This window comes from Heterocephalus glaber, unplaced genomic scaffold (genome assembly GCF_053883595.1).
Source record: "Heterocephalus glaber isolate CG9 unplaced genomic scaffold, H.glaber_assembly_v1.0 deba00000937, whole genome shotgun sequence".
NCBI classification, from domain to species: domain Eukaryota; kingdom Metazoa; phylum Chordata; class Mammalia; order Rodentia; family Bathyergidae; genus Heterocephalus; species Heterocephalus glaber.
The window spans coordinates 2,790,324-2,806,242 of NW_028258173.1; the positions used below are offsets into that span (position 1 = coordinate 2,790,324).

General features: G+C 48.2%; 1 pseudogene; it reads right to left on the minus strand.

The window, feature by feature from the left end:
- Positions 1-4,660: 4,660 nt before the first annotated feature.
- LOC101724734 (DNA sliding clamp PCNA pseudogene) lies at positions 4,661-5,796 on the minus strand (annotated as a pseudogene).
- Positions 5,797-15,919: the final 10,123 nt, after the last annotated feature.

Genomic DNA, 15,919 nt, shown 5'->3' on the forward strand with positions numbered 1-15,919 from the left:
GACCTCTGAAGCTGAAGGAAAAGAAGTGGTGAAGACAGTCAGAAGGGAATGTCACACTCCCCATAGAAGAATGCCACCTTGGTGACAGGGCTTCTCATCCAAAACCGAGTGGTGGCGGAAGAGGGGGAGGTGTTCAAGTGTTGAAAGAAAAGAATTGTCACCTGTGACTCATATCTGGTAAAGAATTCAAGAATGACGAGGAAATAAAGACATCCTCAGATGTGAAAGCAGCATAACAATGCTTCAACCAGAAATTACAGGTTCTCTAAAAGTGAAAAAATAGAAACTCTGTTTATTTCTGAAAGAATGTCATGCTGGTCAATCTGCCTTTGAAGACCAGCCAAAGGAAGTTCTTCAAAAAGGAAGAAAATGATTTTTTAAAAGGAAATCTTAGAACATCAGGAAGGAAAAAAAAAAAAACAAAAGAAAGCGTATGAACGTGGGAACATAATAAACTAGCCTTCCTCAGAGCTTTGTGAATCATCTGTAATGGCTGATACAAAAGTTACAATACCACCCGGTGCCATCTAAAATGGCAATGCTGTTTAAAAGTGGAGCCAGGCCCAGTGGTGAATGCCTGTGGACCCAGCTGCTCAGGTGGCTAAAACAGGAGGATGGCTTGAGTTCAGAAGATCAAGGTCAGCCTGAGCAACATAGCAAGACCCCCAGCTCTTCACAATTTTAAAATAAAAAATGAAAACGGGAAAGGTCAAGGAACCTAAATGCCCGTAAGTTTTCTGTACTCCCCCAGGTGGCAAAACGTTACCGTGTATACTGAAATATCCAATGCAACTGTGAGGGAAATGATGGGAACAGACACACACAAAGTCATTGTAAAGAAGCCACGGTGGAATCCTGGTGGTCAAGTAATCCACAAAGAGAAGAAAAGATAAACAGAGGAAACAAATAGAAAACAAATATTTAGTCAGGGATGGTGGCACACTATATAATTCCAGTAGCTCCAGAGGCAGAAGCAGGAGAACTTTAAGTTTGAGGCCAGCCTGAGTGACTCATTAAGATGCTGTCTCAAGGGCTGGGGATTTAGCTCAGTGATTCCACTGCCTGTCTTGCAAGTACAAGGTCCTGAGTTTGATCCTCAGTACCAAAAAAAAAAAGATGCTGTCTCAATTTAAAAAAAAACACAAACTTTAAAAGGGCTGGGGATGTAGCTTAGTGCCCCCTTGATTTGATCCTTCAAAACGCAGAAGGGAAAAAAGAAAAAGAGAAGGGAAAAAGTACTTAAATGGCAAACTTAAGTCCTAATATATTGAAAATTCACCTTAAATCTGGATTATTTAAGTAGACCAACAAGAAGGTAGAGATTGTCAGTCTGATTTTTTTTTTTTTTTTTTTTGGTACTGGGGATCGAACTTGGGTCCTCGTACTTGAGCAGCAGGTGGCGAAACCACTGAGCTAAATCTCTGGCCAGTCTGATTTTTTTAATGGCTACACTACCTACTGTTTATGAAAATTTCACTTTAAATTTCACACTGTGATGATTACTCTTTTTTAAAAATTTTATTTTATTGGTACATTTTAGGTATACAATATAATGACATTCATCATTGGAAATTTGCAGCTTTACATAATCTCTCTTAGTTCTTATTTTTCCCCCTTCCCCTGCCCTCCCTTCAACCCCTCCATCCCTCCCTATTTACAAAGACTTTGTTTCCATTTTTTCATTTTCTCATATTAATTCCATTCCCCTCTTTCTTTTCCCCACCCCTCCCACTTCCCTTTCCCCTTTACCCCTTTTTCTTCCTATTTCACATTATCTATTATACCTTTTAGTCCTTATTTACACTTTCAGATTCTCACAGTAGAGAAACTATTCAGTATTTACATGTGTGTGTCCTGTTTATTTCACTTAAGACTATTGCCTCAATGTGCAACCATTTAGCTATGTCTCTAATTTCACATTTTTTATGGCTGAGTAGTACTCCATTTTATTTTTTAAAAACCCCACATTTTCTTTATCCAGACTCCAGTTGATGGGCATTTTGGCTGTTTCCAAGTTTTAGCTATTACAGACTGTGCCACTATAAACATAGGTACACATATATCACTGTGGTATGATTCATTTAATTCTTTGGGGAAGATACCCAGCAGGGGAGTAGCTGGGTCAAACGGGACTCCCAGTCCTAGTTCTTTGCGGTATCTCCATACTGATTTCCACAGTGCTTGCACCAGTCTACACTCCCACCAGCACTGGAGCAGGGTTCCTCTTTCCCCACAGCCCTGCCAGCATTTGTTATTGGTTGATTTCATGATAGCAGCCATTATTTATGGAGTGAGATGGAATCTCAGCATTGTTTTCATTTGCATCTCTCGAATGACCAGTGATGTTGAACACTGTTTCATATGTTTATTTGCTATTTCTACTTCTTTGTCTGAGAAATGTCTGTTCATTTCAGATGCCCATTTTCAGACTGGGTATTTAAATTTGGGAGGCCTGATATTTTTAAGTTCTTTATAGATTCTAGATAGTAGATCTTTGTCTGAGGAACAGCAGGTGAAGATTTTTTCCCACATTGTGGGTTGTCTCTTAGCTCTGTTGGTGGTTTCTCTTGCTGTGCAGAAGCTTCCTAATAAGAAGAGACCCCACTGTTGATTGTTTGTGCTAGCTTATGGGCAACTGAGGTTTTGTTCATAAAATCTGTTCCTACAGCCATGTCTTCAAGAGTTCGACCTAACCTCTGTTCTAGGCAATTCAGCATTTCTATTTTAATATTTAGATCCTTAATCCATTTCCATTTTAGTTTAGTGCATGGTGAGAGATATAGGTCTAGCTTTAATCTTTGGCAAGTTGAAACCCAATTTTTCCACCACCATTTATTAAACAGGCTATCTTTCCTCCAGTGAAGGTGTTTGGCTCCTTTGTCGAAGATGAGATGGCTGAGTGTGTCTGGCGTTGTTTCTGCATCTTCTAATCTGTTCCACTGGTCCTCAGGTCTGTTTCTTTGCCAGGACCATGCTATTTTTATTTTATTACAGTAGCTCTGTAGTATAGTTTCAAGTTGGGGATTGTGATACCCCCTGCCATGTCTCTGTTGCCTAGAATTGCTTTTGCTATTCTAGGTATCTTCTTGTTCCAAATGAATTTTTGGATTGTATTCTCAAGGTCAGTGAAGTATGCTCCTGGGATTTCAATTGGGATTGCATTGAATCTATATAGCAGTTTTGGAAGTATGGCCATTTTCACTATGTTGATCCTTCCTACCCAGGAGCAGGGGATGTCTTTCCATTCTCTGATATCTTCAATCTCTCTTTTCAGAGTGCTATAGTTTTCAGAGAAGAGGTCTTTGATTTCTTTCGTTAGGTTGATTCCTAGGTATTTCAGTTTTTTGGATGCTATTGTGAAAGGAATTATTTGCCCTATTCTCTCTCAGTGAGTCTGTCATTGGTGTAGAGGAAAGCTATTGATTTTTGTGTGTTGACCTTATATCCAGCTACTTGACTGAATTTGGTTATTAAGTCTAGAAGACTTTTGGTGGCATTCTTGGGGTCTTCTATATAGAGTATCATGTCATCTGCAAATAATGACAATTTGACTTCTTTGTTTCCTATCTTTATTCCTTTTATTTCTTTCTCTTGTCTAATTGCCATCGCTAATGTTTCCAAGACTGTATTGAAAAGGAGTGGTGATAGTGGACATCCTTGTCTTGTTCCTGATTTTAATGTGAAGGATTTCAGTTTTTGACCACTTAGTATGATATTGGCTGTTGGTTTTTCATAGATGGCTTTTATCAGATTGAGGTAGAGACCGTCTATTCCAATTTTTGTAGGGTTTTTATCATAAATGCTTGTTGGATTTTGTCAAATGCTTTTTCTGCATCTATGGAGATAATCATACGGTTTTTGCCCTTGGTTCTATTGATATAGTGTATTACATTGATTGATTTGCGTATATTGAACCATCCCTGCATCCCTGAGATGAATCCCACTTGGTCAGGGTGTATGATCTTCTTGATGATCTTCTGCATTCTATTTGCCAGTATCTTAGTAAGGATTTTTGCATCTATGTTCATTAGTGAGATTGGCCTATAGTTCTCTTTTTCCATTGAGCCTTACTCTGCTTTGGGGATCAAGGTGATGCTTGCTTCCAGGAATGAATTTGGGAGTATTGCTTCCCTTTCAATTTCATTGAAGAGTTTAAACAGTAGTGGCAGTAGTTCCTCTCTAAATATCTTGTAGAATTCAGCAGTGAAGCCATCAGGACCTGGGCTCTTCTTAGTTGGTAAGTTTTTAATTATGTTTTCAATTTCATTGGTTAATATTGGGTTGTTTAGAATTTTTAGGTCTTCTTCATTTAACTTTGGGAATTCATATGTATCTAGGAATCTGTCCATTTTTTCTGTGGTTTTTTGTTTTGAAATTCAAATAATTTTATTTAAATTGAAAAATAGTCAAGCCCTTTTGTTATAAAAATCACCAGGAGTATTTAAGTAAGGCAGTATTTCTAGGTTAACAACCAGATTTAACTCTGGACCTCTTTAAACAAGTGGAGAGAATACAGGGGAAAATATAGGTTATTTACAGAAAACATTATCTACATATGTACTCAGGTACAAATTTGGTGACAGAACACTTCAGTACATGCTGGCATCTCAGAAGCACTTCTCAAAGAGCTGAGTTTTACTTTCTTGGATTTTAAGAATGCCTAAAATGCTTCTTCATCCTCGATCTTGGGAGCCAAATAGTACTTTAAATGACCCATGTCAGCAATTTTATACTCTACAAGGGGTACATCTGCAGACATACTGAGTGTTAGTGTAGGAGAGAGTGGAGTGGCTTTTGTAAAGAAGTTCAGGAACCTCAGTGCAAAGGTTAGCTGAACAGGCTCATTCATCTCTATGGTAACATCTTCTTCCTCTTTGTCAACATTATTGGTTTGTGACAACTTAATGTTTCCGTTTCCAAGTTCTCCACTTGCAGAGAATTTCACTCCATCTTTTGCACACGATATTACAACAGCATCTCCGATGTGACTGAGGTCTCGGCACATACTTGCAAACTCACCAGAAGGCATCTTTACCACACAACTGTATTCTTGTTCTGGAATTCCAAGCTGCTCAACATCTAAATCCATTAACTTCATTTCATAGTTCGATACTTTCTCCTGATTTGGTGCTTCAAATACTAGTGCCTGGGTGTCTGCATTATCTTCAGCTCTTAGGGTAATGATGTCTTCATTTCCAGCACATTTTAATATATTGAACATACTGGTGAGGTTCACTCCCATGGCCAGGTTGCGGTTGCAGTGGTAAGTGTCGAAGCCTTTGGAGCGCAATGTGAGCTGCACCAGGGAGACGTGGGACTAGTCCATGCTCTGCAGGTTCACGCCGCCCAAGCTGATGTCCCAGCAGGCCTCCTTGATGAGGTCCTTGAGTGCCTCCAGCACCTTCTTCAGGATGGAGCCTTGGGCCAGGCGTGCCTGTAACATAGCGGCAGAGTCGCGATGACGCAGCTGTGCACGTGGAGGAAAGAGTAGAGCTTCAATTCCTTTGCACTTACTTAAACATGTCCTATGAGTGAGTATGTGGTCTATTTTGGAGAACAACCTGTGTGCAGCTGAAAAAAATGTGTATTCTGATTTTGTGGGGTGGAACACTCTGCAAGCATCTGTTAAGTTCATTTGTTCAAGAGTTCGATTGAGTTCTAATATTTCATTACTTATTTTTTGTCTAGTTGATCTATTTGTGACAGTGGGGTATTGAGGTCCCCCACTAATATTGTATTAGTGCATATATGACTTTTCATGTCCGTTAGTATTTGTTTTATATAGTTGGGTGCACTAGTGTTTGTTGCATAGATATTTATGGTTTGTCATCTCTTCCTGTTGGATTGTTCCCTTTACAAGGATGTAGTGTCCTTCTTTGTCTCTCTTAATCAGTGTTGGTTTGAAATCTACTTGATCTGCAAAGAGGATAGCTACTCCTGCTTTTTTTCAGATTCCCATCGTGTGGAGTATTGTTTTCCACCTTTTAACTTTCAATCTATGAGTTTCTTTTTGAATTAAATGTGTTTCTTGTATGCAGCATATTGTTGGATTTTGCTTCTTGACCCATTCTGCCAGTCTATTTCTTTTGATTGGTGGATTGAGACCATTAACATTGATGGTTACAACTGATACGTATTGACTTATCATTTTCATGACTTTTTCTTTTTTTTGGATTCTCCCCCTTTGTGTTTAATTTCTTGTCGTGCCTGATGGATTCATTCTGCTGTGCTTCCTGGGGTTATGATCTTCATTGTTGGTTCCTAGGATATTATCTAAAATTTTTTGGAGTGCTGGTTTGGTATTCATGAAGTTCCTAAGGTGCTCTTTGTCATGAAAGTATCTTATTTCTCCATCAGTTTTGAAAGATAGTTTTGCAGGGTACATCAATCTAGGTTGGAGGCTATTTTCCTTTAGGGCTTGAAATACATCACTCCGAGCTCTTCTTGCCTTGAGGGTTTACAGTAAGAAGTCTGCTGTGATTCTGATGGGCTTTCCTTTGTATGTAATTTGTTTCTTTTCTCTAACTGCTTGTAGAACTTTGTTCTTCTGTTGGATTTCTGGAATCTTAACAATTATATGCCTATGTGTAGATTTTTTTTGATCAAGTCTAGTTGGAGTCCTGTATGCCTCACTTATCTGTATGTCAAGTTCTTTTCCAATATTTGGGAAGTTTTCTGCCATTACTTCTGTGAACAGTTTTTTATGTCATCTGCACTCTCCTCTTTCTTCATTGACTCCAATCAGTCTTATGTTATTCTTCTTTGCATTGTCTAGCAGCTTCTGGATTGATTTCTCATGGTCCCTTACAATTTTGAAGCAATTTTTCTTTTCCTGGTCACTAATTACAATCTTTTCTTCTATATCTGAAATTCTGTCTTCACATTGGCTCATTCTGCTGTGTAGACTTTCATTGGAGTTTTTAATCTCCTGGAAATCTGTTTGTATCTGTTTTATGGATTCCATTTGTTTCCTGTGTTGGGATTCCATCATGTTCCTCAGCTCCTCTATTTTTTTTTTTTTTTTTTTTTTTTTGTACCAGGGATTGAACTCAGGTCCTTGCACTTGTGCAGCAGGCGGTGAAACCATTGAGCTAAATCCCTGGCCCTCCTCTATTTTTTTATCTGTGTCCTCTCTAGATTTATTAATCATGTCTTGCACTATGGGCACAATCTCTGCTGTTATCTGAGAAATTATTTCTTATTTCATTTTTCCAGATCCTCTTTTGTTGCCAATTCAGGGAGTTCAGGTGGTTGAGTATCAGAGTGTTCCATCTCCTTTCCCTTTGGGGTTGCTGTAGGTGATCTGGAAGTCTGGTTTTGAGACTTGTTTATGTGTCTTCTCATTTCGATGGGGTGGGGGGTGTGCTGTTGGTGCCCACACAGCTCACCTCCTCTGCAGTGGGAGTGGTGGAATGGCAGCCCAGAAGTCCCTTCCTCTGGGCTGGGAGTGGTGGAACCTGTGATGATTCATCTTGATCATCAGGCTGGTTAGATAAGGAGACACCTAGAGAGGTGACAGGGCCATGAGGGACAGGACTTCATGAGTGGATTAATCCATGGCAGACAGCATGGTCCATTGGCTCTGCTGGGAGGTGTGGAGACTAAGGAAGCAGGGCTGGCTTGAAGGAAGTGATGACAGGGCACAATCTTGGGAACTATCTGGTCCCCAGTCTGTCTCTGGCTCACTCACCCTCTCTATTTCCTGGCTGCCATGAGCTGAGCAGTTTTCCTCTGCCACACCCTCTCACCAGGACCTTGGAGTCAGCCAGCCATGGACTGAAACCCCTGAAACCCAGAACCAGAATAAATCTTTCCTCCTCTGAGTGGTTTTTTTCAGGTATGAGGTCACAGCGATGTAAACAACCAATACACTTGGTGACATTTCACAAGACAAACATGTGCAGATGGCAAATAAGCACAAGACAAGATCCCAGCCTGAACAATTAAAACCATGACAAGACCCCACCAATGCCTATGGGAAGAGAGCAGAACCAGTGACAACAGCAGAGGCTGACAAGCATGCATTGTGGGTGGGGGAACATCAGATGGTACCACCCCTCTGAAAAGCAGCTTGGCCATTTCCAATAAAACTATGCATACTAGGACTGTAAGACCCAGCAATTGCACTCTTGGACATTTACCCCAGAGAAACGGAAGCTTTTGCTTCCATGAAAACCTGTGCACAAACGTCCACAGCAGCTTTGATTTGCTACAGTCCAAACCTAGAAACTCCCAGTGACCTTCAGTGGTTAAACAAACTGTGGTGGGTTCACACCACAGAGCCTCTCACTGTGATAGGAGGAACCAGCTATGGATATGCAGGACAATTTGCATGAATCTCCAAGGGGTTTTGAGTGGAAAAAAACCCAATCCCAAAGGGTTCCACGGTGTATGATTCCATTTATAAAATATTCTTGAAGTGACAAAATTGTAGAAATGGAAAAGAGATTAATGGAGGGGGGGAGGGAGGAGAGGGGAAGGGGTGTGGGTGTGAAAAGCAGCCGAAGGGCCCTGCGGTGCGGAGCACTTGCTGTCTCCCTGGGGCAGGAGCTGTGTGAAGCCGCATGGGTAATAGAGGCGTAAATGAAACACACACCCAAGGACCAGTGAACAGGAAATGGCAGTAAGGTCAGTGCATGGAATCGATATCAATACCTTAGTTGTCCTATTTCACTGTGGTTTTATAGAGGATGCTGAGTGAAAGGTACACAGAATTGCTCTGTGTCATTTCTTACAACGGCTGTGTCAATCTACAAGTGTTCCAACACAAAAAGATTCATTCTAAAAACAAATGAAGCCAAACCCCGTCCTGACATCACAGACCTCCAGCTAGTTCCTTCTCCCCCTGTCACCACCTCCACCCCCGTCAGAATGCAGCCCCATCCAGCGTCCAGCTCTCTCCTTCCCCTCCACCGGCACCCGGTCACTGACAGCGTGTCACTAAATCCAAGCCACACCTTGTCCTGCGTTCTCCCCAAGAAAAGCCCTCGACAAGGCCAGCTCTGTCTGCAGGTGGTTTCTCTGGAAAAGCAATTGCAGGGGCAGCAGGGGATAGGGAGAGGAAGGAGGCAGGGGCTGAGCCAGCGCAAGGATGCTTGGGGGAGTCACCATCACTATGGCAACTGGTGCCTGACCCCAGGGGGCCTCACAAGCATGCAGCGGGGCGGGGGGGTGGGGAGGTATTTGTCCATCGCGTATCCCCTCTGCTCCAGGTGACTCCGTGGTGGTCATTCCCTTTGCTTCTGGGTGGCATGTCCCTGAGTGGCATGTGGGATCCTCAGGCTCCCCTGGGAGGACACCAGAGAAGCCTGGCTTTAAATATCAGGAAGAGCTTGTGTCCCTCTCTGGCTGCCAGTCTTGTCACTGGGAGACCGCTCCCCTCATCCACACCTAGGATCGCGCCCCAAGCAGTTGCCCCTTGTCCCCAGAGGCTTGAGACCTGGGCTGTTGGGCTTTGGAGGCACTCACCAGGGTCTCCCAAATGTCCTTCCTTGTGCTCGCTTCGGCAGCACATATACAAAATGTCCTGCCTGCTCTGCTGAAAGTCACGGAGAAAGCAAAAGTCCCCATTCACCTGGCAGGTGGGGGTGCAGATACAGCCCAGCCTAGGCAGCTCCCGGAGTCCCAGGGACAGCCAAGCCCAGCACAAGGGAGAAAAACCAATGCTTGCGGAAGAGCTGAACTGCCAGGAGTCTGGGAAGGGTGGGAGGGTGGCCCTGTGGAGCTGGCAGCCCCTAGCCGAGGACATCCTGGGCTGTAGTGCCAAGTACGGCCTGTGCTATGGACTCTGCCTCAGGCTGCAGCTCAGCCAGGAGAGGTTTGTCCCTACCCACACTGTGAGTGGCCAGAAAGGATCTTGCAGACCCTGCAGCCCCCGAGCACAGCATCCTGGGCTCAGGGTGGCTGGTGAGCATTGTCACCCAGAGCCAGGGCACAAGCTGGTTGAGAGTCCATGGGTCCCAAGACAAAGAAGGGCCAGTGACAGCCCCAGGCCCAATACCAAGTGACTCCGGATAGAGGTCCCTGGGTTCACCACGTCCTCCTGCAAGGCCAGGAACTGGTGTCCCTGGGCCCTTTGGAAGGTGGAGGCCTGGCTGGGGGTCACCAGGGGTCACTAGACTGTGCCCTGCTTCACGGCAGTACATTTAGAACTTTCTCTAAATCACACTTTCCAACCTGACCGTGCACTGGGGTGATTTGGTTAAAACCCCAAGATCCTGCTATGGGGAGTCTGGGCAGGGCCTAGGCAGGGTGTTTTCTTTCTGTCCCCTGTGCTAGGGAGGGAACTCAAGGCCGCACACGTGCTGGGCATAGCCCTGAGCAGCACCCCAGCTCTGCATGCCTCTGCTCAAAGGCTCCCCCGGATCTCCTTCTCAGTCCAGGCAGTGATCCCACCAGTCTCCAGGGCTGAGGCAGTGTGAGCCCCACACGCAGCCTCCCTGTGCCTAGCTGTAAGATGGGGCAATGGGGCCCCTGCGGAGGTGCAGTGAGGAGGACACCACGCGAGGGCTCAGATGTGAGTGTCCTCCCACCTCCCCGCTGTGTTGTCAAAGTCCCTGCCTCAGAGGCAGCTATGCTGAGACCCTGAGCTCAAGTCCCAGCGCTGCCGTCTTCCCCAAAGCTGCAGGTTGGAAATATTAATCTCAGGTCCCACTCTAGGGCTACTGTGCAGGGTTCCCCAGAGGGAGGGTCCTGCCCTTCCTAATCAAGTAACACCAGGGGTCACAGGCAGCCAGGCAGCTCCCCAGGTTTGGACCCCCAGCCATAAACCTCCAGGCCTCTGTTTTCCCATCTGTGAATGGGGTGATAACAACAACCTACATGGACCAAGGGTGGGAAGAGCAGGGGAAGGTGAAAGTCAGGGCCAGGAATGCCAGCTCCCCTAACTCTAACCCTAACCCTAACCCAAACCCCAACCCCTGCCCTAGGCTCTGGATCCCTCTGGGGCCTATCCACCTCTTCCTGGGCCTTCAGAGCCCTGTCCCCCCACCCCCACCCCACTCCCTTGTTCTTTCCTTCCCCAGGGCAGCACTCTGGAGGAGGCACCAGTGGGTGGTCTGACTGGCAAGCTTGGAGGGAAGAGAGAAGCCCCCGACTCAGCCTCCCCTAAGCAGAGAATAAGATGCATCCATTTGCAGGTCCTGAGCAAAAGCAAAAGGGCAGAGCCCCTTGTTCAAAAAGTACAGGGCCGGGGATTTAGCTCAGTGGTTTCACCGTGGAAGGACCCGAGTTCGATCCCCAGTGCCAAAAAAAGACAAAGGACGGAGACCCTCAGGACACTGATAGCTAAGCAGGGAAACTAAGTTGAGTGGGGGGGGGGGGGGCGTGGCTCCAAACAGGTGTAGGGCAGGGGCAGGCTGTGGGGTCCAGCTCAGCCAGGCCGGTGGAGGCCCCTGCCCTTCTAGGACAAGGAATCAGCAGCCCCCATCTGTGGACCGGCCGCCTCTGCCCACCAGGTGGGATTCTGGAACCAACCTGGCTACCTGAGCCTCTGTGACAGCCTGCTGGAAACATGTGGTCCGGAAGGTAGGCCTGGCCTTGATCCCCCAAACCTCCTGCTCCATTGCAAATGCCAGGCGGCACGTTCTCACCTGCCCAGAGCACCCCGACTGGGGCCAAGCCAGAGCCTCTCAGCTCAGAAGAGCTCCGCCTTCTACTGCTCATCCCTCCCCAGCTGCTGAGTCCTCAGAGGACCCACACCCTACTGCAAGGGTCCTGCAACCCCCCGCCCAGTGCCCACCCACGAACACATTTCCCGAAACACCTGGCGAGGTGCTATCTCCCAGGAAATAGACCACCCCAGTCCCAGAGCCTGGATTAAAAGCCCCTAGGGTGGGGCGGGGAGAGGTGACAGAGCAGGCCCTCCTCCTGCCTCCTCAGGGGTTCCCCAAGAAGGAGGGGGCAGCCCAGCCCCCAGACACCGCTAGGCTGGGGCTTTCTCCGGAGGTGCCGACCCAGGCCCCGGCATCCTGAGACTTTTGGAGCCAGGAAGGGCTTGGTATCTCTCTGGGGATGCTGAGACCCCCTCCTTTCCTCTGTCCCCCAGGCTTGGGCTGGTTTGCCCTGGGAGGGACTCGGCCCCGCTGTGTCAGGGACCTGAGAGCACAGCCCTGCTCGGGGTTGGGGAGGCAGAAGGGCAGCCAGAGGAAGCAGTGACTGCAGAGGTTTCCAAAGGCCCCGCCCACCCCAAGAGCTGGCACTTGATCCTCATCTCTGCCGCTTAACCTCTCCCACCAGGGACTGAGCACTTGAACTCCTTTTAAATAAGCCCTGGAGGGCGCAGAGGAATTGTTGCCAGCCCCTCAAAGGTTCTGCTCCTAGGCACAGTCAGTGGCTTCGCGGCCAGCTGTTGTGGGTTCCAGGCTGTCTCTGGAGTCTGTCACCTGGAGTAGGGTACACCCCGGGGAGGTGGCATTGCACCCCAAAACTCATTTACTAGCTGCCTGGCTGGGCTTCCCTCTAATTCTTTTCATTGAGCACAAGGGGGAACCCACACAGAAGAGCTAGGTTCGAAACCTATTCTTTTTCTGAGAAATGCCATTGCAGTCTTGTGAAGGTGAAAGGAACAATGATCAGTCTCCCAGCCTGGCACCTGGAAGGTCGCAGGGCCCCCACCTCAAATGGCATGGCCCAGCTCAGCCCTCTGGCACCTGCAGCCTCTCAGCACACAGAAGTTCGAGTAGTCGGACAAAACACATGTCACACTTAAAGCTGAGTGCCACATACACAGCAAGTCATTTTTTAGCATGAGTATGTCCCAGATTTGCAGGTGTGTGGGGGCAAGGTGGTCTGAAATTCAAATCTAAGGGGATGCTCCACACTTACATTTGCCAAATCTGGCAACCTTAACTGAAAGATGTCAAGTCACTGAGGTTTGGGTTTTGAATTTTTAAATCTTACACTGGTGAGAGAAGCCAGGAAAAACAACACTGAAGTTAAGTGACATGAAGAATACAGATCTATAAATATGCTGTCATTTTATTTGTTTTAAATTTTAATGGATATTCATAGAGAGAGAACAACCCAGACATAGATACCAATCCAGTGTGAGACAGACAGAGAGATGGGCAAACAGAGAGATCCAAAAGTCTGCTGTTCCTTCCTTCCCTCCTTCCTCCCCTTCCTCGTTCCTCCCCTTCCTCCTTCCTTTCTTCCTTCTCTCCTGTCTTTTTTCTTTCATTTTCCAACTCTTTTCAGTGAATCTGTATGACTTTACAATGAAAGGTATACTTTACAACAATCATGTGATGAATCTTTTTAAAATGTTGCACCATTGAGAGGTGATGGAATAAAAGAAATGTTTCCTGCTTTCCCCCACCCTGCCCCACCCTGAAAGCTCTTAAACACCCTCGCGAAGAGCAGGGTGGGGTACAAGCCTGCCCCCTCCCCGGCTGCACCCTGGACACTCACAGCATAGGGGCGGGGCCCAGTGGCACTGCCCTTGGGGGGGGGGGCACACGGAGCCTTCCCTGGCAGCCCTGGCGTTGTAGTTGGCTTTCCTTTTGTGGTCTCCAGTTTCCTCCCTCACTGTCAGCTGTCGTTCCTCACTGCTGCCCAGCCGGCCCTTCCCACTTCTGTGCCCCTTCTAACCTTCGGTGGCTGGCAGAGAGGCACCACAGTGGGAAGGGTGTTTGCAGGTGGAGGCCCCTCTCCCAGCCTCTGAGCTCTCTGTGGGTGGGCAAATGGCGCAGGGTTCCAGGAGGGCACCCACTGAAACGATTCTAGGGCCCAGCTCAGTGCCTACACTTTTCATTTCTACAACCACACTTCCCTAGCTGGAAAAGAAGGGGTTTGCCCCGTGGAGCTGGCGGCCCAACTTGAGCGAGGGCATAGGACATAAGGATTTGAAGTGACCGGTTAAAGGTGCATCATTTGGTTCTGATGGAGAAAACAGAACCACTCTGGCTACTTGTGCAGGCAAGAAATTAGGAGTTTACAGAGCCATCAGAAGGGCCAGGTACTTTGGTCTCCCCTGACCCCAAAGGACTCCTAGGACATATGAGCTGGCCCCCAGGAAGCCAGCCCTCCAGCACATCAGGAAGCCGGGTTGGGACACCTGGGCAAGCTGAAGGTCACCAAGTATGTACGGGGGCCTCCCTGCCACTCTCAAACTAACCAGAGCACAACAGCCCCAGCCCCACCCAGGGCCCGAGGAGCCAGCCAGCAGCACCCCCACGAGGAGGCAGGAAGACCAACCCAGAGGGCACCAGAGGGCAGGGCAGCCGAGCGGTGCTGGTCCTGCTTCTCTCTTGGGGTGGCTGCATCCTGAGGACAGGACTGAGACGAGCTTGGACCTTACAGACGCGTCTTCTGGAGGTGGGCGCAGGGGATGTGTCCACCTATGGTGGGGTCCACCTACGGTGCGGTGCCGGGCACTTTCCTCGGGGATGAGATGAAGTGCTTTGTGACGGTGTAAAAAGGAGCCCAGGCCTGGTTCGACAGATAACTGCTGGAAACCCTTCGTCCCTCCATGCAGAGTGGACATCACAGCTACTCCTCATCCTTGGCCTGACCAGGTCCAGAGGGACAGGTGGACAGTTCAGAGAGGAGACAGGGCCACAGGAAGATGCTACCCCATAGATGGGAAAGTTTTCGGTCATTTCCCACTGGGACAGGTCGTGTGGGTTGGTTGCAGCTGGCTGTGGTGGGGCTTACTTACGCCACAGAAATTGGCAAAGAGCACAGAGCAAGGCCTTTAACCACATTCCCCAGAATTGCGTCTTAAACATTGACCAGGGCTGAGGATGCAGCGGGGTGGGCGAGACCTCAGGCAGGCTGTGAGGTAGGAAGAGCTCCATCCCAGCCACACAGATGGTCTCCTGAGGAGCTCTGCTCAATCCCAGGGCCCAGCACCTAGGCCGGACGCAGCTACTGAGAAGCCAAGAAAGCCAGCACTCCAGCGGGACTGGGGCACGGGAGCAGGCCGGCCAGCACGTGACTGCTCCTGAACAGAAGGGCCTTTGACTGGGAGGCAGGGGCCATGCAGACAGAAAAGAGGCAAAGGCCAAAGTCTGCACCCGAGCTAGGAGCGGGGAGCCTGGGGGCAGTGAGCCTACAGGAGGCAGTGAACAGGCAGGCAGGGAGAGGTGGGAGTCCCACCTGGGACAAATCAGCTGCAAGGTTTGGGGTGGCTGCATTTTGTATCCTGCATCCTGACTGTCCTCCCCTGAGCTCACCTGCATAGAGACTGGGGGCTGCGGGAGGCCGCTGCTAAGAGCACGTGTGGTCCCCAGCACCAGGCGGAAATGTTTCCCCTTCCAGCTCCATCCAAGCAACAGGGTGTGTGTGTGTGTGTGTGTGTGTGTGTGTGTGTATGAGTGTGTGTGTATGTGTGTGTGCCAGAGAAGGCAATGGGGAGCTTTCTGTGTTTGGGAAAAAGCAGTGCATGCAGTTGCAAAGTAAATTTTAAAACACCGAAGACCAAAGGAGGAAATAAAAATCAGCAGACTTTCTGCTGAGAGGTCCCGACGGTGGTGGGCGCCCCTCGCAAGGCTGCACTCCTTGGTGGCCAGCTCGGTTCGCTCAGTAGGCAACCTGGGACCCCAAACAAACGGGGACAAGGAGGGGAGGCGGGTCACTCCCAGCTCCCCTGGTGAACGCTGGCTCTCAGCCCTGGACGCCGGCCAGGCGGAGCCCTGTCCTAAGCCCCTGCCTGTCTCCTAGCAGCAGCCCACAGGTCTCTGCAGGGGACAGTACAGGGTTGTGCAGCCTCAGCTCTATGGATCTGCCTCAGGGAGCTCCCTGCTCAGCAGCTATCTTCCCTAATCTCCTGCAAGACTCCACGTGCAGCCCTGGCCTCCCCCAAGTGCCCCAATACTGACCTTGTCTTTGGTTTTCCTGAAAAGACGACAGCCAGCAAGCACCTTAGCATACATAGCCCCCAGCTCCAGCACACGATTCTCATCCCCCTGCCCCGCCT